The sequence below is a fragment of the Ictalurus punctatus genome, chromosome 19 (genome assembly GCF_001660625.3).
Source record: "Ictalurus punctatus breed USDA103 chromosome 19, Coco_2.0, whole genome shotgun sequence".
Classification (NCBI taxonomy): domain Eukaryota; kingdom Metazoa; phylum Chordata; class Actinopteri; order Siluriformes; family Ictaluridae; genus Ictalurus; species Ictalurus punctatus.
The window spans coordinates 25,073,955-25,101,509 of NC_030434.2; the positions used below are offsets into that span (position 1 = coordinate 25,073,955).

General features: G+C 41.0%; 2 long non-coding RNA genes across 2 annotated transcripts; both read left to right on the forward strand.

Moving 5' to 3' along the window:
• LOC108261500 (uncharacterized) lies at positions 1-25,395 on the forward strand. The gene is made up of 4 exons (XR_008398413.1): positions 1-507; positions 3,282-3,376; positions 3,641-3,869; positions 25,011-25,395. It is a non-coding gene; the product is annotated as an uncharacterized LOC108261500 (long non-coding RNA).
• On the forward strand, positions 10,284-11,530 carry LOC128635446 (uncharacterized). The gene is made up of 2 exons (XR_008398417.1): positions 10,284-10,395; positions 11,066-11,530. It is a non-coding gene; the product is annotated as an uncharacterized LOC128635446 (long non-coding RNA).
• Positions 25,396-27,555: the final 2,160 nt, after the last annotated feature.

The window sequence follows — 27,555 nt, forward strand, 5'->3', positions numbered from 1 at the left end:
CATTTAGCGAGTGGAATAGGGACCGCCCACAGCAGAGTTAATGTGAAATGCTGTGGGTAAGAATTATCAGTTAAAAAGGGTTCAAAACACATAAATAACTGTTTTATTGTGAATGTGCATTACAGTGAACATGTTATGAATCTCTTGATGCGTGTTTGACGTCGAATGTGTTATTTCATGTTGAGTTATCTCGACTTTGTGTTACGAGGCCTGATCGTAATTTCTTTGTGTGTTATCCTGTGTTTTATGTAGGATTCTGTAGTGTATAGAGTGGACCTATTTCTTTAAGTGGAATCACTCCCCTTAGTGACTTCTGATTGGTAATTAGCCGTGCGCATGGATATGTTGTTTTGCGCTTGCTCTGGTTAATACAGGAGTTAACTTTACCTCCGAGTGTCTCCTTTGTTTTTTTCTTAAGTTGTAGTCTAACATAAAGACACAACCGATTCGTTTTATTCCCTCTGCTACGATCTCCTTATTTCCACTTTTTATGTCTCCATTGTGCAGGTATGTTGTAAAATGTGTTGTTTTAATGTGTTTAAAACCCCTTAAGCCCCGACACTTGCGTTTGTTCTGCCGGCGTATTAGTATTAGTATAAATAAGTGAGTTATTTTATCGCCGCAGTTCTGGTAAAGGTTAGTCAGGACCCTGGTGGCTTTCTGTGTGTGCAGTTTCATGACTGTGTGCTTAACTGCTGGTGAGCAGGGGGATGGGAAAGGGGCGGAGTTTGAGCTCCCTGCTGGGAAACAATTCACACCTCTCCATGAAAACAGTGAGACAGAGACAGTGAAATACGGTGTTGATAGTAAAACACCGTATACAACTGCCACAATAAAATTATGACATTTAAACCCAAGATCGGACTTGTATAAACGTTTACTCCCTTACATTACCTACATAGACGAAAATACGGTTCGCTCGCGGTTTTATAAATCATGCACATTTCCATCGGTATAAAGTCCATCAGCTTTATTGAAGAAAACAAACGCAAAGTTCCATATTTAGTCACAAATGTCCTCTTCAAAATGCATTAAGTGATTTGATATCCCACCACGCTGGAATTCAGTAATTACCCATAAACTGAACTGAGACACAATCTTAAAAAAAAAAATAAAATAAAAAGCTAATCTGCTTTGGCTATGCTGAACAATCCGCCTCCTAAATTTTAATCGGGCAGTCTAACTTGATTGACACCCACATGGACCAATCATAGATACGTCTAGCTTTCAAACAAGCCCAAACTCGACATGATTGACCACTCAGACGCTGAGGAAATCAAATGGGGACGTTTGGTGCCATTTGGAGAGGTTATTTTCTGCCTTTTTTTTTTTTTTTTTTTTTTTTTTTTTTTTTTTTTAATGTTTGCTATTTCTAGAAGTCTGCAATTTTTAAAGGCTTTGTGCCATTTTTAAAGGCTTTGTGCCGTTTAGAGAGGTTTTTACCTGTGTTTGGATAACCTTACACACAATTTTAGTGGTTAGAGATAACTTCCTCATATTTTGGGTGTTCATGGACAAGTACTTGGGGCATCTTTGAGACCAGGAATGTTGTTGATATCAACATTTGCTGTGAAGATAAAACATTTGTGTTGAAAGTAAAAAATTTTTTTAAATATATATTTTTAAATTCTGAATATATTGCCCCAGGTAGGCTAGGTAAAAGAAGAAATACTTGAAATAACTGCTAATTCTTAAAATCTTAAGTGTCTACTTTCATATAAGCCATTAACCACTACTGTGGTGTGTGAGATCACAAAACAAATCAATGCTGAACACAGGTACCCCAAAACAGACAAAAATGCCATTTTTTGCCTACCAGCAAAAAACTGTACTCACGATACGATCACAGAGTTAAAAGATTTCATTCATTTAAAAGGATTAAAAAGAAAGAGAACTGTTGTTGTTGTTGTTGTTTTGTTTGCTTGTTTGAGAAATACATCAGCGTTATTGTGAAATGCTGTGGGATTGATTTATTCCTTCTGATGAACAATTTCTGTTGTCATGGAAACATTTATTATTTGGTTTTATGGAGAACTGTAGAGACAAGCGCAGTCAGGTTTATATTTAATACATTTTATTCTTTTAATAGCAAAATTCCATATTCACAAATATAAGTTTTCCTGTTAAAAAAAAAAACACACACACAAAACCCTGTGTTATATCTTTCCGGAAAGAAATGGAACATTATATTGACTCAGTGTGATTCTCTATGAAGTAAAAATCAGTTCAAACTTTGAAAATCAAACGCTGTAGAATGGTGAGATGAGCTGTGTGCATGCAGCAGCTCAGTATAAGATCTTGTGTATGTCGGTTAGAGACGTTAATCAGGTATTTATCTAAATTAGACAATACTCGGTTCAATCTCTTATTTTAAAATTGTGACCTGAAATAAAGGTACCAAACTGTAGCGTAATGTTCCTTGTTGCTGGAGTGGAACCTCATAAGGGTAGCCTACATCTTTTGTAGCTTTAGTATATTTAACCTGAAACGGGAATGTGGTACAGCTTTAAAATAATTTAAAGTACTTTAAGGACCGCTGATCTTCCTGTTTAGCTTTACTTTAAAATCTAATTACATTTACACCACAGCAACATTTGTAACGATTTCTGTGAGTCTAATGCCAACATCATCATCATCATCATCATAATCATCCATTTGATTATGTAAAGTGGGTTTAATTTACTAGTTTCATGGATAAACCTGTTATGAAATTAAATCCCAAATGTAGAGATGAATTGTTTTTGTAGCTGCTGTTATTTCAAGGTTTTTAAAAGTATGTTCGTCATGACATTCCACATGATCAACACTGTAAAAAATATATATTTTAAACTTGTAAATAAAGCAAAGATTACTGAGGTATGTTTTATAAGAAAATACTCTTTCAGCCTTTCTACTTCAAATATTGTGGGTTACACTGACATCTTGTGCTCAGTGACTTATAGGTTTGAAATTCTCTCTTGAAAGTACATTGTGTGCTATTCTGAAAAATGAACTTGTAACCTCTGACTCATATACTGAATTGATGTGATGACAGTTGACACCAAATGTGCTATTTATAAACATCGGGGTCCAACGTGCCTGCTGAAATGTATATAATATGTCTGAATATGTTCATTCTTTGACAAGATGTCCGTGGTGAAGATCTACACCATTAGGTATAGTTAACTACTGTATTGTTAACTGTTATCCTGCTTGAAACAATTCTGTAATAAACCAAATCCACTTAGGTGGAGATTTATAAACTCTATAAATGACTAGTGAGTCCTCTTTTTCTATAATAGACTAAGAATGGAGTTTATTTTCTTCATCTGGTGATCAGTGAGTAATCCTGAGGCGTAAGGCCGCTCTTGCCCCAGAGGCTCGGACCTCGACCTGAGTAAGTAACAAAGCTTCTCATTATGATGTAGACCCTAACAATGTTTATATTGTATAGCAGGGCCTAGTATGTCATTTTCCCCATAGAAAGCTCACCAGAGGCAACTATCCCTAAGGAATTTATTGCATATTAACCCAGACCACATCCCTGCTATGAGCATCTTTTGTCCACGCCAGCATGAGTTGTGTCTGGCAGTACTGATCTCCTGCATATTCAAGTGAGTTTTACTAATTCTGTCCCATAATCCACTCCCGCTGAAACCAGGTGGAGGTTTTTCTTGGGAGGAGCGGCATGTATCTTTCTGTGACAAAGTCAAGCAGACGCCTTAATGCTCACCAGGGAGTTTATTCTGAGTCTGCGCTCAGCTGTGGATCAGTTGACCCTGCGTGAGACATTCCTGTGGAATTACTGCAAAGCTCCAAGAGAACTGTGGAGATATTGCAGAAGCCCAACAGAGCCTGGCCTTCAGCAAGTAAAACCAATAGGAAACGGGGTAAGCACGGAGGAGTAAAGTGTAGATTGAAAGTGCACCAAAGATTTACCCCGCTGCACAAAATAATATTGGGCAATGTTCGCTCGCTTCACCATAAGATGGACGAGTTGCAGGCAAATATGAGTACAGGAATGAGGACATGAGTGTGGACTGAACCACGGCCGGATGATTCTGTGGTTGATGACAGTCTGTGGGTAAGTGGATTTCTGGGACCAGTACGTTTGGATAGAGACAAATACACTACTGGAAAGGGACGTAGAGGTGGAGTGTGTGTGTGTACACTAAGGAGAGATGGTCTAATACTGTGATAGTGCGAGACAAAAGATGCACCTCGGATATTAAAGTGCTTGGATTTTCTACTCGCCCGTTCTATCTTCCACACGAGTTATAATTATACTTTCTTGTTGTGTATATATGCACTCTTTCACTAACTGACTGTAGCAACAGATGCATTGATAAATGTCCTGCACAAACTGGACGCTGTATCCCCAGACTCTCCCAAATTTATAAAGGGTCATTGTGTTATGGACAAAGTTTTAAAAGGATATTATCAGTATGTCTCATGTGCCACACGGGAGGACAGAATTTTGCATAGGTGCTATGGGCCAGTTCCAGGTGCCTATAAGTCGATATCTCTAGCTCCGCTTGAGTCAGCTGACCATAACACAGTCCTGCTGGCTTCCATCTACACACCAGTTGTAAAGCACGTAGAAAAAGAGACAGAGACAATTAAGAATTGGACTGATCTCCAGCACAGAAACATTACATTCACTTCTTTACCCTAAAAATCAGGAGAGATGCTTGGAATTTCATGTTCACATGTCAGCATTTTTTTTGGTTGTAATATGCATAAATATTAAATAAATAAATAAATAAATAAATATAATAATAATGTCATACAGGTGAATATTAATCACGGCCCTCGACCCTCCTCTGTAGGACGTTTTGGACATTCCACGCCCTCACTATCATATAAGATGTTATTCCTCTCTCCTCCTCCTGTCTTCTACAGCTCCACTCCTCCTCTCCTCACGCCATTGATTTAAACTTCTGCTCACTGAACTTTTCTTCCAGTCCCTTCCTCTCTTTCTTTGTTTTGTATGGTTTGATTCTGAAATACACATATTCCTGTGCCAGAACATTGATATTCAACATGTAGAAGGAGCTACAGATAAGTTACATGGAAACGTTTGTACTGTGAGACTGGGTGGGGCGGGATTGGTCAGAGTTTGATCAGGAGCAGGTGGGATTATTCAGACTTTCTGCAACACCTTGTGGGATTGGTCAGACTTTCTGCATGGTTGTTGTAGGGCTCAGGTTGTTGACCGTGCTGCTGATTTATTTTGTTTTTAACGACTTTATACAAAAAAATCATTATCTAAGGGTTTATTAATAATTAAAGAAAGGTTCAGTTAAATGTCAGTCTCAGCTCTATAATGTGAATCGTTTAATAAATATTAAAGTTATTATAGAAATATTAACTCTACAATAGTGTTTGATATTAATCATAAATATCTGTTTTGGTAAATCATATATGCAACAAAATATAAATATAATAAATACTTTTTTAACTTTCTAAATGAGGATAAAGATAATTACTAAGCAGTGAAAGAGAATGATGAGGAATTGTTTGTATGTCCACAGCTGAGAAAGGTGGACTCCTCTCACAGATGTGTGTGTGCATTAGTGAGTTAGTGTGGTGTGTTTTCTCTCGTCCACAGTGTGTGTCATTGTGCTGTATCACATCCTCCCCCTCAGCACCTGCAGTCGCTCCCAGCTGCAGCAGTGCTTCTCTGTGCACTCTCACTGACCGAGGTTTTTGTACGGCGCTCTAACACTGTGTGAACACATAGCTACCACTGATCTGATGTACACTCTGACAGTAGTAATCTCCTGCATCTTCAGTCTGGACTCCTCTGATGGTCAGAGTGAAGTCAGTATTAGATCCACTGCCACTGAAACGAGCTGGAGTTCCTGACTGTAAGTTAGTAGCAGCATAGATCAGGAGTTTAGGAGCTTCTCCAGGTTTCTGCAGGTACCAGTGAAGATAGCTACCAGCAAGCACTCTGCTACTGGTTCTACAGTTGAAGGTGACTGTTTTTCCTGGATCAGCAGTTTGCACTGAAGGAGTCTGAGTCACAGTCACCTGACCTCTGGATCCTGAAGAGAAACATAGATTGTGTTTCTATGCTGTAAAGTGGTGTAGAATTCGTATGAAATGAAGTGTGTGAGGCTGTGAGTTGATGTTAAACTCTCACCTTGAGTCCAGAGGGCCAGTGTGCAGATGAAGACGCTGATCAAAGTCATGGTTGCTGTGGGTGAAGTTGCTGAGCAGCAGCTCTCAGTCATGAAGTGTTAAAGTCACAGGGCTATAAACACTCGCAGAGCACTGAAGCATGGACTGGCAATTGCTATTTTGGGAGAAATGAAACTCTTCAGTCCTGTTAATGCAAATCTCAGTTACACTTCACTGCTCTCTCTCTCTCTCTCTCTCTCTCTCTCTCTCTCTCTCTCTCAGGTTAAAGACTAAATCAGTCTGATCGTGTGAAGCTAAGTGTCTGTTGTACTTTAATTTCTTAATTTTACCAAAATTCCAGTTTGAGCTCCTTCATGACTCGACACTTCAACTCTGTATGACACAGACAGTGATGACAGTCATGAAATTAAGCATAATTCATCACCTTCTTTTAAATGTGGAACACTGACCAGGTCTTCAACACTACTACAGAAAAACTGTCTGAAACTTTATAAGCAGAAGGATTTACACTTTATTCACTTTATTTAGTCTGAGACAGGAGCATCAGTACTAGGAGGACAATCCCACCGGTACAGAGTATTCCTAACTTTGTGAAATTACACCAAAATAGTCCAGTAAAGTCCTGGATCCAGCTGGAATCATGAACTCTATTGTACATGGAATTTCCAGCTGTTTAGGAGCTGTCTGATTTCAGCACTGACTGTGTTTATCACACTGCACCCTGCTGCTGAATGACTCGTGTGAATGTAAACATGTAGACGTTTAATAAGTAGGAGTTGACCATAACTAGTTGCTTTTTTACTGAAGCTACTATGGACAATATATTCAGAGAAAAAACAGCTGCCGTTCTACAGTCAGTGCATAGCATCAGTGTTCAGGTAGAATATTCATTTTCAGACTTGCTGAAATATCTAGTAGTAACTGGGCTTTAACAGAACATGAATATAGACCTCATTAAACCATTTTCCCCTGTTTATACGACCTGTGTTCAGTCCCTGACCACCAGTATTAATAGCCTGGGTCAGTTCAGGACTCGTATTCTCAGGGAGTGTACACTATATCACCATGTACAGCTTGGTGTGAATGATGATGACCTTACTGTATATGGATTTGCTTTAAAATGTTTTTCTTAAAATTTTCCTGTCCATTCTGCATCATACATTAATTTAATGGGCTACCTGGAGACACCTGAGAGGGTACGCCTGCAAGAAGTACCTGATGACTCCATTTCCACTGCCACTGCCTGGACCTCAGGGTCAGTTTAAGTAGATCCTGCAAAAACTCGGATCAGGAGAGAAATGACCTTTGGGATTCTCAAGTCACACTTCACTTGTTTAAGACTGTAAAGATAACAGTGCTGCACAGTATAAGCATGATTAGGAAGGAGAAACTCCCTGAGATAATTCACATTTTTAATACTGATGTACCTCGGAGGTCACGCTGGTACAGCTATAGATGGGGGTCCTAGGTTGGAGGAAGGCTTTTTCCCCTGTGGATTAATCAGGAAAATATTGCTAGTAGATAAATTTGAATGTACAAGACTTTGTGTAGATCACTGTGGTAATTTCATATGAAAGCAGTGAGTGAGTGAGTTTCCTCCCAGAGAGCTCTCAGAGCACACAGAGATCATCTGTATATCAGGATTATGTTCAAATTTGTCTAGAAGTAATGTATTGAATACACTAAAGTCACTTGTGTTCAGAACACAATAATCACCTCATGTGTAGTGCTGCCAGGCCAGACTTTGATATGCTGGAGACACCTGGGTCAGAAGAGGGATATCAGAGCTATGGTCCTCCATTAAAGGGCCAATTCTTCAGCCAGTGTATAATCTGGAGGTGGAGGACCACAGGCAGGTTTTATTTATTCATTCTTTCTCCTATTATCTGTAACAAAAACACTATCAGGGCACTTTGTCAGAGGAAGAAATCAGACAATGACGTGAGTAAGAACATTAAGACAAGTGGCCCACTTTGTAAAATATTTTATACTTGGTCTTTTCTGCTGCCGAGATCTCCTAATACTGTTGGGATTGCAGCTTAAAGGATTAACAATTACTCATAATTTACTGCTAATTATTTCATTTACAATTATTTTTACATCAAGTGTCATGTGAATTAAAATAAAATGATCTCTTACAACTGATTTATTTACACGGTCAGCTATTTTAGCCGATCCGTCTCCAGCTTTTCCAACAAGCATTTGGATCAGAGTGAGATCTGCTCTTTTTAAAGTGAACGTGCACAGGACTTGATGAGGAAAGCCTGGCTCGACTTAACCGGTTATTAACCCATGTCGTGATACCAGAAAACCCAGCTTATGGATGTTTTGTTAAGTGAAGTCGGCTATTGTACTGAAGCCCCAAGACTGTTGAGCTTGCTTTGTGGTACAGTCCTCAAGTGAGATTGGTCATACTTTCTGCAGGAGTGGGTGGGAATGGTTAAACTTTATGTGGGAGTGGGTGGGAATGATTAAACTTTATGGGGGAGTTTGTGTGATTGATCAAACATTCTGCAGAAATGGGTGAGATTGGAGATAGTCTGAGCAGGATCAGATTGGGATTGGTCAAGAGCAGATTGGGATTGGTCAGGAGCAGGACTGGTCAGAGCTTCTGTGTGGTTGTTGTTGGTCTCAGGTTGTTGATGCTGCTGATGTTGCAGTGTTTTTGAAGAATCTGTACAGAAAACCAGACAAAAGTTTTACATTTCACACTGCAATAAAGTCATGAAACTGTAAAACACTGGAGTTAATAATTAATGTAAAAATACAACCAGTGCCTTACAGAGTTTCTAATTAATGTCATCCAATTAATTACAAATAAAACATCATATTCACACGTTTCACACAAACTCCTGTATCACTCAGTGTCCTTGCTGCGTTACTGAAATTAATGTATTTATTTTAAAACACTCTTTAAATATGGAGGATTAAAATATAAAAAACATTTACATGTATATTTCTGCATTACATTTTACATTTGTTTATTATATTTATTTTTAAATTAATTGCTATGCTTTTAAAAAAATTATTTTGTTTACACTGATTTGAGAATGCTAGACTGAATTATCATATCTAATGGTTTAATAATAATTATTATTATTATCTAATGGTTTGTTAATAATTAAAGACACATTCAGTTAAATGTCAGCTCTATAATGTGGCTCTATACACTGAACATTAAATTTATTATAATAAATTATTAAATCTATAATAGTGTTTGATATTAAACATGAAGAACTCTTTTGGTAAATTTTATGTGCAACAAAATATAAAGATAATGAATACTTTCTTAATGATTTAAATGAGGATAAAGATAATTACTAAGCAGTGAATGAGAATGATGAGGAATTGTTTGTATGTCCACAGCTGAGAAAGGTGGACTCCTCTCACAGATGTGTGTGTGCATTAGTGAGTTAGTGTGGTGTGTTTTCTCTCGTCCACAGTGTGTGTCATTGTGCTGTATCACATCCTCCCCCTCAGCACCTGCAGTCGCTCCCAGCTGCAGCAGTGCTTCTCTGTGCACTCTCACTGACCGAGGTTTTTGTACGGCGCTCTAACACTGTGTGAACACATAGCTACTACTGATATAATGTACACTCTGACAGTAGTAATCTCCTGCATCTTCAGTCTGGACTCCTCTGATGGTCAGAGTGAAGTCAGTATTAGATCCACTGCCACTGAAACGAGCTGGAGTTCCTGACTGTAAAGTAGTAGCATAGTAGATCAGGAGTTTAGGAGCTTCTCCAGGTTTCTGCAGGTACCAGGCGAGATAGCTACCACCATGCACACTGCTACTGGTTCTACAGTTGAAGGTGACTGTTTTTCCTGGATCAGCAGTTTGCACTGAAGGAGTCTGAGTCACAGTCACCTGACCTCTGGATCCTGAAGAGAAACATAGATTGTGTTTCTATGCTGTAAAGTGGTGTAGAATTCGTATGAAATGAAGTGTGTGAGGCTGTGAGTTGATGTTAAACTCTCACCTTGAGTCCAGAGGGCCAGTGTGCAGATGAAGACGCTGATCAAAGTCATGGTTGCTGTGGGTGAAGTTGCTGAGCAGCAGCTCTCAGTCATGAAGTGTTAAAGTCACAGGGCTATAAACACTCGCAGAGCACTGAAGCATGGACTGCCAATGCAAAGTGTGTGCGTCTGTGTGTGTGTGTGTGTGTGTGTGTGTGCACTGCAGTGTGATGGAGGTTTTTGTACGATGGTTTCATTAGAATGTATCACTGTGGTGGACTTTTGGTGGAGGCTCCAAACTCGTGGTGAACAGTAAGTGTGTTTTCTTCTTTTAACACAAAATCCATTTAGTTCATTACTAATTACATGAATAAATAAACTTAAACTAAACAGATTATTTATGTTTATAATTGCAGAATTGATGTTATTGTGTATTATTAAGCTCTGATGAGGAACACATTTCAGTATCAGAACAGATCCCATATCAATGTTCTTGAACATTCAACAAATCTACAATTATTGATGTTAAATATGTAATAATTACACACTCGCTATATATTCGACATGCAATAACTCTGCAGTTCCTCTATAATAAACATTTAATAAATAGAGTTACTTTGTGCGGATGTAAAATCCAGATGAAAGCTGCTGTGTGTGTTTGTGTTAAACAATGAATATTTCTGTAATCAGCTACATTTGTATTTGCTGCAGTTAAATATGCTGAAGGTTTGAACTATAAAGTAATAACACTTGTTATAAAAAATGATTTTTCCCAGATAAATTACAGTGTGGAACATGTTTGTTTTGTCTCTGCACTGAAACTGATGTCAAATAATAAAGTACTCAATGAAACTCAGTCATGAAGTCAGACTTTATTAGACTTAATTACTCTGTAAGATCAGACAGTTCCACAAAGTTACAGAAATATTTCATAATCACTTCTAATTGTGTGTGTGTGTGTGTGTGTGTTTCTCCTCTCCAGCGGGTACCACAGCTCCCTCCGTGTCTCTGCTCCCTCCGTCCCCACTGCAGCTGTCTGAGGGATCGGCCTCGCTGCTCTGCCTGCTGTCTGGCTACTCTCCACAGGGGGCGCTGGTGAGCTGGACAGTGGACGGCTCACAGGTGAAGAACGAGGTTCTGACCAGCGCAGAAGAAGAGAAGAACGGCCGTTACAGCCGCAGCAGCACCCTGACCCTCAGCAAAGACCTCTGGGAAAAGGGGGAGGAGTTCAGCTGTAGGGTCTCCCATAACAACGTCGATCATCCGGTCACATTCAGAAAGAGTCAGTGTGAAGGCTAGTGGTAACACCGAGTTTAACATAGAGCTGCTTATGATCCATCTACAATAGAGTTTCAAGTCTACAAAATGCTGACATTTCTGTCTTTACTCTCTTCACTGTCCTGTTGCTCTTCCTGTAGTTTTTGCTGAAATAAAGCTGAGTTTTGGACGTTGTGTGTTCTTTTATTGGAGTTAATAGTGATGATCGGTGTGATGAGAGAGTGCGATTAGCTGTAGATACAGTGCTGTGTGTTGTGCTTCAGTGAGTTTGACTGAAGGAAGTTGAACATCTGGTGAAGTTTCTGCTCTATTCTGGGAGAAATTAAACTCTTCAGTCCTGTTCATGCAAATATCACTTCTGACTTAAATACCTGTGACAATTACATAACAACGAGTTTCAGATGCTTGTGGTCATGTGATTTGATGCGTGCAGTGAGCACGTGATGTACAATGGTTTTATGGCTGTTTTAGTCCACCGCCTTATCGGTGGCACCATGACAGAACCCCGCCTAACACTCAGCTCCAGAAGTGTGAAAATGCATTGCCCCAAAACGCATTTTCCTTTTATGGTAGCACACAGACAGTTTTAGGTGAACATAATCTAAATTTTACATGAATGGCTTTCTACATGAAATGTTACATGAATTACATATGGAGCGCTATACTTTGCTTAGCTGACAGAAGATGTGACCTCCTCCACATAGCTAAGGGGTGGTGTAACGTCCAAGGAGCAACCTGTGTATGGAGTGACAGCCACTATCAAACCATTGAAGGTAGGTATGTCCACTGTGGAGCCAGCGGGTGGAGCAAGGTTTCCATAATCCCAAAAGGGGAGGGGGGATATTTTCCGTGTGGCAAGAGGGGGCGTGATGACCTCCATGGAGTAAGAGTGGGAGGAAGTTTTCTGCCAAGGAAGAGCAACATACAATACAAAGCAAAGTGACTATGCAACGTACTCATCCAAGCAAGGAGGCAGAGCAACATCCTCAGCATAGCAGCAAGGCAGATCGACATCTAAGTCAGAGGCGGATGGTGCAGCAATGTCCTTGGTTGAGCAGGGAGAAGGAATGATTACAATAGCAATGCTGCAAGCTGTAATGGTATGCTCATTGGGCTAGGGAGGGTGGGAGATTGTCCTAGCCTGGTCAGCAGCCTCCTCCTGAAGTAATTTCTCAACGGGGTGCATAGCTTCGAGCCATGCCACTGTGGCATTGATCCATTTATTCATTGCTTGTTGCACCCACATCAGGTGGTTCAGAGCATGTGATGTGCAATGGCTTATGGGTGTTGTACTCCAGCACTGTCTTGGTGCTACCGTGACAGTCATCCTGAACAAAGACTAAAGTCATCCATAAACTATCTTTTGATTAAAATAAATGCAGTATTGAATGTGTTTATGGTGTCACACTGCACCCTAGTGGTGAATGACTCATGTAAACGTAGACACTTGGAAGTTTAATAATTAGGAGTTGACAGTAACTATTTGCTCTATTACCTAAGCTACTATGGACAATATATTCACAAGTTTTTATATCTTCAGAGTGAATGTTGGTATCAGTTCATTATTGTTTAAAGAGATGCAGCAACTACCCAAAAACAGGCAACATTTGAAGGTCCATCCATCCATCCATCCATCCATCTTCTATACCACTTATCCTTTTCAGGGTCACGAGGAACCTGGAGCCTATCCCAGGGAGCATAGGAAACAGGCAATGTCGGACCTGTTTCCGATTCCGATGTCGGGCCGTAGTCGGAAACAGGCAATGGGTCGGGCAATCGGCAAACAGCCATGAACTGGGCTAGGCAGGAATCAAAAGCGAGGTCACAAGAAACGAGGTCAAAACACAAAACATGAAATGTGAACAGGGAAACGAGAGGCGGAAGACAACAGCTGGTATCGAGAACTAATCTATGTTAAACTAAACTATCAATCGAGGTAACTTAACTAACGTAATACTCCACACCATATACTGGGAGGTGAGGAGTATATGTAACAGACATAATCAGCGTTAAGTGCTGACGGCTGAAACCAATGAAGACACACCCTTGAACAACAAACAATGACAAAAGAGGGAGGAGACAGAACAGAAACAAAACAAACGCACGTGTCCACAGTAAACAATGTCACAGTTATCAACATTCACAGAGCGTGCGCTCTCTGAGTACTTGCGCACCTGACTCGTGCATGCGCACGTACTCCGGCCCTCCAAACACACCGCAAGCTGCAGCACTGTCTAAAGGGGAGACTGTGACATAATCCCCCACAAGGGCGCTTCACCCGGAACATGGAGGCACAACGACGTCCCCAGCGGAAAAGAAAAGCGGAGCAATGTCCTCAACGGAGCAAGTAAGCAGAGAAACGTCCTCAACAGAACAGGTTAAGTAGAGCGATGTCCTCAGTGGAACAGGTAAGCAGAGCGATATCCTCAGCAGAGGATATCCTCAGCAGAGCGAAGCTTTTGGCTGCAATGGGAGGTCGAGAAACCTCCTCAGCAGAACAGGGTGGCTGAGTGGCCTCCTCTGTCCTGCAAGGAGTCTGAGCGTCGTTCACCATTGATGTTGCCGCCTGAACTTGGTTGGTTATGTTGTCAGTCTCAGGCATGAAGAGAACTTGGCGAGTCATAAAGTCTGCTTCAGGCATGAGTAGAACTTGGTCATCCTTGCCAGCAGATTTGGGTGTGAGCAGAACTTTGTCGTCCATGTTAGCAGACTGGGATGTGAGCAGAACTTGGTTGTCCGTGTCAACAGACTCGGCGTGAGCAGAACTTGGTTGTCCATGTCAGCAGACTCCGGCTTGAGCAGAACTTGGTTGTCTGTGTCAGCAGACTCAGGCATGAGCAGAACTTGGTTGGTCGTGAAATCGGTTTCAGGCGTGAGAAGAGCTTGGTTATTCGTGATGTCGGCTTTAGGCGTGAGTAGAATCTGGTTAGTCCTGTTAACAGACTCTGGTTTGAGCATAACTTGGTTTGTCGTTAAGTTGGTTTCAATCGTGAGCAGGACCTGCTTGGTCGTGACGTCGGCTTCAGGCATGAGCAGAACCTGGTTGGTCATGACGTCTGCTTTGACCTGGGACAGGAACTTGGCATGAGCAGAGCTTGGATTGGCCGTCTCTTCGACCTGGAACAGGAACTTGGCTTGAGAGGGCGGCTCTTCGACCTTGGACAGGAACTTTGCTTGAGAGGTCGTATCTATGACTGCTGACATAAACTTGGCTTGAAAGGTCATCTTTTCAACCTCTGACAGGAACTTGGCTTTATGCTGGAGCTATGGAGCTGAGACCTCCTCGTGGGTCTCAAGCTGGAGCTCTGGGGTCGCCACGTTGACCTCCGGCTGGAGCTCGGCAGGTGAGACCATCTCATGGGTCTCAGGTTCGAGCTCTGGTGCCGAGGTTGCCGCATTGACCTCCAGCTGGAGCTCTGCAGGTGAAAACTCCTCATGGGTCTCGAGCTGGAGTTCTGGGGTTTCCATGTGAGGCTGCTGAAAATAATGTATATGACACATCCAGTTCACCTCTGAGGCATGGTTCCCCCACAATATCCTCCAAGATTGCCCAGGATTCTGGGCCACCATACACCCTCATGACCAGTCTCACAAACAAACTGACACTTTCCAGTCCCCAGGATCCCCTAGCTGCTAAACGCTGTGCCCACTGGCATGCTGGGCCACAAAACCAGGACAACAGGAACCCTAGCCATTGCTTCTCGCCGGGCTTGTGGTCTGTTAGGCTGGGAAAATATATCTGGCAGTCCCCAAGAAAATATTCAGGATCACCTGAGAAACCATCAAACAGCTCTGGGAGATCGGTTCTAGTCCACTGGGGAAACTGGATCGAATTCACAGCTGGATGGCTTGCTGCATTTTCTTGGTGTGATATCTCCTCAGTCTTCCTGCTGCATCCACGTTAGGGCGGAGTATTCTGTCACAACCCAAGACGTAAGGGAGTTGAGTACGGAAGCAAGTGCAGGTAAAGACATTTTATAAAGAGGAGGTAGGCAGACAAATCCAAAACGTGAAACAGAGGCGTAGTCGGAAACAGGCAATGGGTCGTGCATAAACTGGGCTAGGCAGGAATGAAAAGCGAGGTCACAAGAAACGAGGTCAAAACATGAAACGTGAACAGGGAAACGAGAGGTGGGAGACAACAGCGTGGTATTGAGAACTAATCTATGTTAAACTAAACTGTCTATCGAGGTAACTTAACTAACGTAATACTCTGCGCCGTTTGCTGGGAGGCAAGGGGTATATATAACAAACATAATCAGCGTTAAGTGCTGACAGCACTTAAACACTCGAACAACAATGACAAAAGAGGTAGGAGATAGAACAGAAACAAAACAAACACACGTGTCCATAGTAAACAATGTCACAGTTATCAACATTCAAAGAGCGTGTGCTTGCTGAGCACTTGCGCCCCTGGCTCGTGCACACAAGTGCACTCCGGCTCTCCAAGCACGCTGCAAGCTGCAGCGCTGTCTACAGGGGAGATCATGACAGTTTCCTCATGTGAACTGCTAGCTTCAGGTCCTTCCACAACATTTCTATTGGATTAAGGTCAGGACTTTGACTTGGCCATTCCAAAAATTAATTTATTCTTTTTCAACCATTCTTTGGTAGAACAACTTTTGTGTTGAGGCTCGTTGTCTTGCTGGTGACCCACTTTCTCTTCAGATTCCGTTCATGGACAGATGTCCTGACATTTTCCTTTAGAGTTTGCTGGCATAATTCAGTACTCATTGTTCCATCAATGTTGGCAAGCCGTCCTGGCCCAGATGCAGCAAAACAGGCCCAAACCATGACACTACCATCACCATGTTTCACAAATGGGATAAGGTGGAATGCAGTGCTGTCCTTTCTCCAACTATAATTCTTCTCATTTAAACCAAATATTCTATTTTGGCCTCATCTATCCACTAAACATTTTTCCAATACCCTTCTGGTTGTCCTCAATCTTTAGCAAACTGCAGAGGGGCAGCAATGTTCTTTTTGGACAGCAGTGGATTTCACTTTGCGACCCTGCCATGCACATAATTGTTATTCAGTGTTCTCCTGATGGTGGATGAACATTAATATTACCCAATCTGAGAGAGGCCTTTAGTTGCTTAGAAGTTACCCAAAGTTCCTTTGTGACCTCATGGACTATTACATGTCTTGCTCTTGGAGTGATCTTTGTTAGTCGACCACTCCTGGGGAGCGTAACAATGGTCTTACATTTCCTCCATTTGTACACAATCTGTCTGACTGTGGTTTGGTGGAGTCCAAACTTGTTAGGAATGTGGTCTTCGGGTTGCGATTTTTAAGAAAAAAGAAAAGAATAAAAGAAGGCGCCCTCGCCCCGCTACACACTTCCTGCACCAAGCGCTTGGAAGAGTTGCCAAATGACACACAGACACACACAATTCAAATGGCAAGCTCTCTCATTATTCAAAGAAAATCAGAGAATATGTATCATGCTTGACACACAACAGAGACAATGGGTTAATTATTGATTGGCTAGGCGGAAGGGCATATTTACATAAAACAGGAAGCATTTCAGTGTAAGAGAGGAACAACTCCATATATGGTATTCAGGAAGTCATAGGAATGCGAGTAAATGGTACTCTGGGAGACAAAGCAATGTGCACAAATGGTTAGGAGCTTTATCTGTCCGTACCTGATTGAAACTGGTTTTGTGCAGTGGTGGAAGAGTTAACAAAGGGACAAAGAGGAAACGTGTTAACAAGGGAACAGAGAGGGAAGAGTGTTCACAGTAAACTCATCAAAACTCTTTAGAGATGGTTTAGTGAACTTTTCCAGCCTGATGAGCATCAACAACTCTTTTCCTGAGCTCCTCAGAAACGTCCTTTGTTCATGCAATGATAAACTCCCACAAGCATGTGTTGTGAAGGTCAGACGTTGATAGATCCCTGTTTTTTTAATTACATATGGTGCTCAGTCACAAGGGATTGTCATCCCATTGATTGAAAACACTTCACTCTAATTTAACATTCAAGGCATTAAATGGTCTTGCTTCTCCATACTTGTCTGACGTACTTCATCCATACTTCCTGACTTGTCCCTTATATCATCAGAACTTGGCCTTTTGTCCATTCCTAGATTTCGGCTGTCCACTGCAGGTGGAGGGTCATTTTGTGTTGCTTCTCTGAAACTGTGGAACTCACTACCTCTTACTCTCTGTAACATCACTTCTCTGCCTAGTTTCAAGACCCAGATAAAAAAAAAACATATCTGCTTGAAATGTATTTTCAATGATTTTTTCCCTCAGTTTATTACATTTGTGTTGTATGTATTTGTATGTATCTTATGTATTTGATATATATACTATGTAAAGCGACCTTGAGCTTTGGAAAGGCCCTATATAAATAAATCTTCTTCTTCACCTTCAAAGAACTGCTAATCCTAGAGGTTCACATACTTTTGCCACTTATGAAATATTGGATCATTTTCCTCAATAAATAAATGACCAAGTATAATATTTTTGTCTCATTTGTTTAATTGAGTTCTCTTTATCTGCTTTTAGGACTTGTGTGAAAATGTGATGTTGATTTAGGTCTAATTTGTGCAAACATATAGAAAATTCTAAAAGGTTCACAAACTTTCAAGCACCACAGTAGATGTAATGTATATAATAAAGAAAGATTTAATCTACCGTCCAGTGAGAGAAGAAGTGAGTAAAACAATGCCAGTGGATTCTCACAGAAACTTTGGACTGAAGGTTGCACTCATCATTGATTGTTTTGAAATGTTTATTGAAAGAAAATAAAATGTACTTGCACATGCTCAGACCTGGTCCAATCATAAACACATCAATACTGTAAAGCACATGTTCACACAGAATTGTTTTTTTCCCCACCAGGGAGAGAGCAGAATTTAAAATCACCATCACTGTACTGTATGTTAAGGGTCAACATCACCTACATTTTGCACTTGAGTGACTCAATTTCGTCATGAAAATCATATTTGCAGGATCATTCAGGGCTGGTTCACTTGGACCTACATATAACTTCTTAAACTGACAAGACGAGTGTAATTCACCTGCTACGGTACCACTTTATGATTTTTCCCAACCTGAGCAGTTTAAAACAGTTCTTAAAGAAGCTTACACCAGAATGTTCAGACAGTAACACTGAGCTTTTATTCATATCATATACAGTACATTCAGTCATTAAGGTGCAATGTTACATTTTATAAGATGAGTAAATAAATAAACCTTAGCAGTATGGAGATGAGGAGATGTCAGTTGTTAAGTACAGTGTGTTGAACATCTCTAAACAATCCACAAATAAAGTCATTTTATTATTAAAGTAACTTGAATGCTTTCATTTGTTCCAAGCTATAAGCACTTTTCCCATTTACCAGGTGACACATGATGTCTGTGTATGTCAACAGTGGGAAAGAATCCAGAACAGTTGACCAGTCCTTCATAACAATGTCTTCATACGGGTCTTTTCCACCTTTTAACTCGAGTTTTGTGAAGTGTACTGCATTTGAACCATTACCTACAGTGTCAGTAAATCTCACTTTCTCTTTTCATTGTGTCTGTGATGCCGTGTTTACAATTGATTGATCTATAAAATGCCCCGAGTGATGTCTCTAGCGACCCGGAAGTAAACAACGCGAGTGAAATCTATCTGTTGCTTTTGAAAATATTACATTTTCTATCACTTTTCTTTAACCATCATCACCGTTTCATATAAAATACAAAAATAAAACCATCATAAAAAGCTTATAATCTTCCTTATACAAATTTAGAAATACCAAACACAGGTAGAACGGTACTTCTTAGATTCTCTGCTTGTTGGACTCTACTTTCACACGTGACGCTGTCAAAGCGGGACACTTCACTTCTTTACTCTAAAATTCAGGAGAGATGCCTGGAATTTCATGTACACATGTTTTCAGCATTATTTTGCTTGTAATGTGAATGAATATTAATATGTCATAGAGGTGAATATTAATCACGGCCTTCGACCCTCCTCTGTAGGACGTTTTGGACATTCCACGCCCTCACTATCATATAAGATGTTATTCCTCTCTCCTCCTCCTGTCTTCTACAGCTCCACTCCTCCTCTCCTCACGCCACTGATTTAAACTTCTCCTGCTCACTGAACTTTTCTTCCAGTCCCTTCCTCTCTTTCTTTGTTTTGTATGGTTTGATTCTGAAATACACATATTCCTGTGCCAGAACATTGATATTCAACATGTAGAAGGAGCTACAGATAAGTTACATGGAAACGTTTGTACTGTGAGACTGGGTGGGGTGGGATTGGTCAGAGTTTGATCAGGAGCAGGTGGGATTATTCAGACTTTCTGCAACACCTTGTGGGATTGGTCAGACTTTCTGCATGGTTGTTGTAGGGCTCAGGTTGTTGACCGTGCTGCTGATTTATTTTGTTTTTGATGACTTTATACAGAAAAGCATTATCTAAGGGTTTATTAATAATTGCAGAAAGGTTCAGTTAAATGTCAGTCTCAGCTCTATAATGTGAATCGTTTAATGAATATTAAAGATCATATAATAAAATATTAAATCTATAATAGTGTTTGATATTAACCATAAAGAAGTCTTTTGGTAACAAAATATAAATATAATAAATGCTTTCTTTAACTTTCTAAATGAGGATAAAGATAATTACTAAGCAGTGAAAGAGAATGATGAGGAATAGTTTGTATGTCCACAGCTGAGAAAGGTGGACTCCTCTCACAGATGTGTGTGTGCATTAGTGAGTTAGTGTGGTGTGATTTCTTTCGTCCACAGTGTGTGTCATTGTGCTGTATCACATCCTCCCCCTCAGCACCTGCAGTCGCTTCCAGCTGCAGCAGTGCTTCTCTGTGCACTCTTACTGACCGAGGTTTTTGTACGGCGCTCTAACACTGTGTGAACACTCCACTACCACTGATCCAGTGTTCACTCTGACAGTAGTAATCTCCTGCATCTTCAGTCTGGACTCCTCTGATGGTCAGAGTGAAGTCAGTATTAGATCCACTGCCACTGAAACGAGCTGGAGTCCCTGTGTATGAGCTAGTAGCATCATGGATCAGGAGTTTAGGAGCTTCTCCAGGTTTCTGCAGGTACCAGGCGAGATCAGTACCACCATCCACTTTGCTACTGGTTCTACAGTTGAAGGTGACTGTTTTTCCTGGATCAGCAGTTTGCACTGAAGGAGTCTGAGTCACAGTCACCTGACCTCTGGATCCTGAAGAGAAACATAGATTGTGTTTCTATGCTGTAAAGTGGTGTAGAATTCGTATGAAATGAAATGTGTGAGGCTGTGAGTTGATGTTAAACTCTCACCTTGAGTCCAGAGGGCCAGTGTGCAGATGAAGACGCTGATCAAAGTCATGGTTGCTGTGGGTGAAGTTGCTGAGCAGCAGCTCTCAGTCATGAAGTGTTAAAGTCACAGGGCTATAAACACTCGCAGAGCACTGAAGCATGGACTGCCAATTGCTATTCTGGGAGAAATGAAACTCTTCAGTCCTGTTAATGCAAATCTCAGTTACACCTCACTGCTCTCTCTCTTTCTCTCTCTCTCTCTCTCTCTCTCTCTCTCTCTCTCTCTCTCTCAGGTTAAACACTAAATCAGTCTGTTTGTGTGAAGCTAAGTGTCTGTTGTACTTTGATTTCTTCATTTTATCAAAATTCCAGTTTGAGCTCCTTCATGACTCGACACTTCAACTCTGTATGACACAGACAGTGATGACAGTCATGAAATTAAGCATAATTCATCACCTTCTTTTAAATGTGGAACACTGACCAGGTCTTCAACACTACTACAGAAAAACTGTCTGAAACTTTATAAGCAGAAGGATTTACACTTTATTCACTATATTTAGTCTTAGACAGGAGCATCAGCACAGGAGGACAATCCCACCGGTACAGAGTATTCCTAACTTTGTGAAATTACACCAAAATAGTCCAATAAAGTTTTGGATCCAGCTGGAATCATGAACTCTATTGTACATGGAATTTCCAGCTGTTTAGGAGCTGTCTGATTTCAGCACTGACTGTGTTTATCACACTGCACCCTGCTGCTGAATGACTCGTGTGAATGTAAACATGTAGACGTTTAATAAGTAGGAGTTGACCATAACTAGTTGTTCTTTTACTGAAGCTACTATGGACAATATATTCAGAGAAAAACAGCTGCAGTTCTACAGTCAGTGCATAGCATCAGTGTTCAGGTAGAGTATTCATTTTCAGACTTGCTGAAATATCTAACCCTAACCCTAGTAGTAACTGGGCTTTAACAGAACATGAATATGGACCTCATTAAACCATTTTCCCCTGTTTATACGACCTGTGTTCAGTCCCTGACCACCAGCATTACTAGCCTGGGTCAGTTCAGGACTCGTATTCTCAGGGAGTGTACACTATATCACCATGTACAGCTTGGTATGAATGATGACGACCTTACTGTATATGGATTTGCTTTAAAATGTTTTTCTTAAAATTTTCCTGTCCATTCTGCATCATAGATTAATTTAATGGGCTACCTGGAGACACCTGAGAGGGTACGTCTGCAAGTACCTGACTCCATTTCCATTGACACTGCCTGGACCTCAGGGTCAGTTTAAGTAGATCCTGCAAAAACTCGGATCAGGAGAGAAATGACCTTTGGGATTCTCAAGTCACACTTCACTTGTTTAAGACTGTAAAGATAACAGTGCTGCACAGTATAAGCATGATTAGGAAGGAGAAACTCCCTGTGAGATAATTCACATTTTTAATACTGATGTACCTCTGAGGTCACGCTGGTACAGCTATAGATGGGGGTCCTAGGTTGGAGGAAGGCTTTTCCCCTGTGGATTAAGCAGGAAAATATTGCTAGTAGATAAATTTGAATGTACAAGACTTTGTGTAGATCACTGTGGTAATTTCATATGAAAGCAGTGAGCGAGTGAGTTTCCTCCCAGAGAGCTCTCAGAGCACACAGAGATCATCTGTATATCAGGATTATGTTCAAATTTGTCTAGAAGTAATGTATTGAATACACTAAAGTCACTTGTGTTCAGAACACAATAATCACCTCATGTGTAGTGCTGCCAGGCCAGACTTTGATATGCTGGAGACACCTGGGTCAGAAGAGGGATATCAGAGCTATGGTCCTCCATTAAAGGGCCAATTCTTCAGCCAGTGTATAATCTGGAGGTGGAGGACCACAGGCAGGTTTTATTTATTCATTCTTTCTCCTATTATCTGTAACAAAAACACTATCAGGGCACTTTGTCAGAGGAAGAAATCAGACAATGACGTGAGTAAGAACATTGAGACAAGTGGCCCACTTTGTAAAATATTTTATACTTGGTCTTTTCTGCTGCCAAGATCTCCTAACGCTGTTGGGATTGCAGCTTAAAGGATTAACAATTACTCATAATTTACTGCTAATTATTTCATTTACAATTACTTTTACATCAAGTGTCATGTGAATTAAAATAAAATGACCTCTTACAACTGATTTATTTACACGGTCAGCTATTTTAGCCGATCCGTCTCCAGCTTTTCCAACAAGCATTTGGATCAGAGTGAGATCTGCTCTTTTTAAAGTGAATGTGCACAGGACTTGATGAGGAAAGCCTGGCTCGACTTAACCGGTTATTAACCCACGTCGTCATACCAGAAAACCCAGCTTATGAATGTTTTGTTAAGTGAAGTCGGCTATTGTACTGAAGCCCCAAGACTGTTGAGCTTGCTTTGTGGTACAGTCCTCAGGTGAGATTGGTCATACTTTCTGCAGGAGTGGGTGGGAATGTTTAAACTTTCTGCAGGAGTGGGTGGGAATGTTTAAACTGTATGGGGGAGTGGGTGGGATTGATCAAGCATTCTGCAGAAATGGGTGAGATTGGAGATAGTCTGAGCAGGATCAGATTGGGATTGGTCAGGAGCAGATTGGGATTGATCTGGAGCAGATTGGGATTGGTCAGGAGCAGATTGGGATTGGTCAGGAGCAGACTGGGATTGGTCAGGAGCAGGACTGGTCAGAGCTTCTGTGTGGTTGTTGTTGGTCTCGGGTTGTTGATGCTGCTGATGTTGCAGTGTTTTTGAAGAATCTGTACAGAAAACCAGACAAAAGTTTTACATTTCACACTGCAATAAAGTCATGAAACTGTAAAACACTGGAGTTAATAATTAATGTAAAAATACAACCAGTGCCTTACAGAGTTTCTAATTAATGTCATCCAATTACTTACAAATAAAACATCATATTCACACGTTTCACACAAACTCCTGTATCACTCAGTGTCCTTGCTGCGTTACTGAAATTAATGTATTTATTTTAAAACACTCTTTAAATATAGAGGATTAAGATATAAAAAACATTTACATGTGTATTTCTGCATGACATTTTACATTTGTTTATTATATTTATTTTTAAATTAATTGCTATGCTTTTAAATAATTCTCGTGTTTATACTGATTTGAGAATGCTAGACTGAATTAATCATATCTAATGATTTAATAATTATTATTATTATTATCTAATGGTTTGTTAATAATTAAAGACACATTCAGTTAAATGTCAGCTCTATAATGTGGCTCTATACACTGAACATTAAATTTATTATAATAAATTATTAAATCTATAAAAGTGTTTGATATTAACCATAAAGAACTCTTTTGGTAAATCATATATGCAACAAAATATAAATATAATAAATACTTTCTTTAACATTCTAAATGAGGATAGAGATAATTACTAAGCAGTGAATGAGAATGATGAGGAATTGTTTGTATGTCCACAGCTGAGAAAGGTGGACTCCTCTCACAGATGTGTGTGTGCATTAGTGAGTTAGTGTGGTGTGTTTTCTCTCGTCCACAGTGTGTGTCATTGTGCTGTATCACATCCTCCCCCTCAGCACCTGCAGTCGCTCCCAGCTGCAGCAGTGCTTCTCTGTGCACTCTCACTGACCGAGGTTTTTGTACGGCGCTCTAACACTGTGTGAACACATAGCTACTACTGATATAATGTTCACTCTGACAGTAGTAATCTCCTGCATCTTCAGTCTGGACTCCTCTGATGGTCAGAGTGAAGTCAGTATTAGATCCACTGCCACTGAAACGAGCTGGAGTCCCTGTGTATGAGTTAGTAGCATCATAGATCAGGAGTTTAGGAGCTTCTCCAGGTTTCTGCAGGTACCAGGCGAGACGGTTACCAACATACACTCTGCTACTGGTTCTACAGTTGAAGGTGACTGTTTTTCCTGGATCAGCAGTTTGCACTGAAGGAGTCTGAGTCACAGTCACCTGACCTCTGGATCCTGAAGAGAAACATAGATTGTGTTTCTATGCTGTAAAGTGGTGTAGAATTCGTATGAAATGAAGTGTGTGAGGCTGTGAGTTGATGTTAAACTCTCACCTTGAGTCCAGAGGGCCAGTGTGCAGATGAAGACGCTGATCAAAGTCATGGTTGCTGTGGGTGAAGTTGCTGAGCAGCAGCTCTCAGTCATGAAGTGTTAAAGTCACAGGGCTATAAACACTCGCAGAGCACTGAAGCATGGACTGGCAATGCAAATTGTGTGTGTGTGTGTGCCTTCGTGTGTGTGTGTGTGTGTGAGAGAGAGAGAGAGAGAGAGAGAGAGAGAGAGAGAGAGAGAGAGAGTGAGTGTGCGTGTGTGTGTGTGTGTGTGTGTGTGTGTGTGTTTCTCCTCTCCAGCGGGTCCCACAGCTCCCTCCGTGTCTCTGCTCCCTCCGTCCCCTCTGCAGCTGTCTGAGGGATCGGCCTCGCTGCTCTGCCTGCTGTCTGGCTACTCTCCACAGGGGGCGCTGGTGAGCTGGACAGTGGACGGCTCACAGGTGAAGAACGAGGTTCTGACCAGCGCAGAAGAAGAGAAGAACGGCCGTTACAGCCGCAGCAGCACCCTGACCCTCAGCAAAGACCTCTGGGAAAAGGGGGAGGAGTTCAGCTGTAGGGTCTCCCATAACAACGTCGATCATCCGGTCACGTTCAGAAAGAGTCAGTGTGAAGGCTAGTGGATCCAAGATAGAGTTTAACATAGAGCTGCTTATGATCCATCTACAATAGAGTTACACAATGCTGACATTTCTGTCTTTACTCTCTTCACTGTCCTGTTGCTCTTCCTGTAGTTTTTGCTGAAATAAAGTTGAGTTTTGGACGTTGTGTGTTCTTTTATTGGAGTTAATAGTGATGATCAGTGTGATGAGAGAGTGGGATTAGCTGTAGATTCAGTGCTGTGTGTTGTGCTTCAGTGAGTTTGACTGAAGGAAGTTGAACATCTGGTGAAGTTTCTGCTCTATTCTGGGAGAAATGAAACTCTTCAGTCCTGTTCATGCAAATCTCACACATCACTGCTTTCTCTCTCACACACACACACTCTCTCACTTTCTCTCTCTCTTACATGAAATAACCTTTTCATAAACCATATCTTGTATCTTATTTGGACTTAATTATAACAACACACACACAGGCAGTAATGAAACAAATTTTTCTTTGGGTCCAGTTGGATTACAGCAGGGGTGTCCAATCTTATCCGGAAAGGGCCGGTGTGGGTGCAGGTTTTCATTGCAATCAAGGTGTGGCTCCTGCTTGGTTGAAAGAAAACCTGCACCCACTCCGGCCACTTAAGGATAAGATTGGACACCCCTAGATTACAGGCTACAAACATGGTTTCTTATTGATCCCTTTTATTAGCAATGAGTAATCCATCAAAGTAATCCAGCAAAGAGTAATCCATCCATCCATTTTCTGTACCACTTATCCTTCAGGGTAACGGGGAACCTGGAGCCTATACCAGGAATCATCGGGCACAAGGCGGGGTACACCCTGGACAAGGTGCCAGTCCATCGCAGGGCACAATCACACAATCACATACACACTCATACACCCATTCATACACTACGGACACTTTAGACACGCCTACCATGCATGTCTTTGGACTGGGGGAGGAAACCGGAGTACCCGGAGGAAACCCCCGCAGCACAGGGAGAACATGCAAACTCCACACACACGGCCCCGGCTGGAATCGAACCCCGGACGCGTGAGGTGAACGTGCTAACCACTAAGCCACCGTGCTTGAACATTAACCCTAATGTCCTGAACATTAACTCTAACATAATAAATTTTTTTGTTGAACCAGTCCTGTCCAGATGAAGCTGAGGAGAGAGCTAAGATTGCTCGAGAGAACGACGCTCAACTGGAGCATGAGAACGCCTTCCTGAAGGACCAGGTACAAACACTGCAAGGGTCAGTGGAGAAGTTGGAGGGAGAACTCAGTTTAACAGTTTAGAGGTGCACATAAAAAGAGATTTTTACAATCGTATGGCCAAAAGTAAAACAAATACCTGCAAACTAAAAACAATTGCCGATGTGAACATTAAGCACTCATTACATTTGAACCTCTTTTACCTCATGGTTGTCTTCTAGGAGCGAGATTGGAAGGATCACAGAACCCTTTTGTCCCACTATGAAGACATTAAGTTAAGCTTCTTTCTCATGAAGCCACGACTGCTGTTGTGTGTGTAAGAAATGTTGTGTAGCCAGAGGAGTAAATACGTAATGTTGGGAAATTTTAAAATCCAGTCATTGGGCAATCGTGCATTATTTATCACTCGAGCTCATAATTGATATCAACAAGCTTTCTATCTAATATGACTGAGTAAGGTAGTTAACTGTCTTTCTAAACAACAACATCTATTCCAAATCAGGGGACTCTTGTTTATCGTCTGGAAAAGAATGGCCACCTAATAATATTTGATCAGATTTACTTTAGAGTTTGGGTTTCTCATGTTCCAGAAAGTTCTGAAAAAATCCCTGGACACTCTCATAATCTACTACAAAGCTAGTACACGGTGCAGTATTGAATCAGTCTTAGGTCCTTTAAGCAGCGTTTCATTATAACACTTATATATGCTTTTCCTGCATGATTTTTGTTTAATAATGTTGGAGAAAACACATTTAGGTAACAGGGAACAACATGCATAATGAATGCAGAATTTTATTTTAAGTAATAAAATGATTCTCTTCAGAGACCCAGTTATGTGATGTCCTGCACACAGCGTGTGGACTGCCTGATCTGTGGAGTGGCAGCTCTAGAAAAATTATTTCTTTTGTGATATTCGGGCCAGTTGTTATAGAAACACGGTAGACATATGGCTTAGTACGGCAGTATTTTGGTCCGGCTACTGGAACAAACCACTGACCAAAAAAAATTGTTCTCCTTTGATTCATATCTGTATTTGTA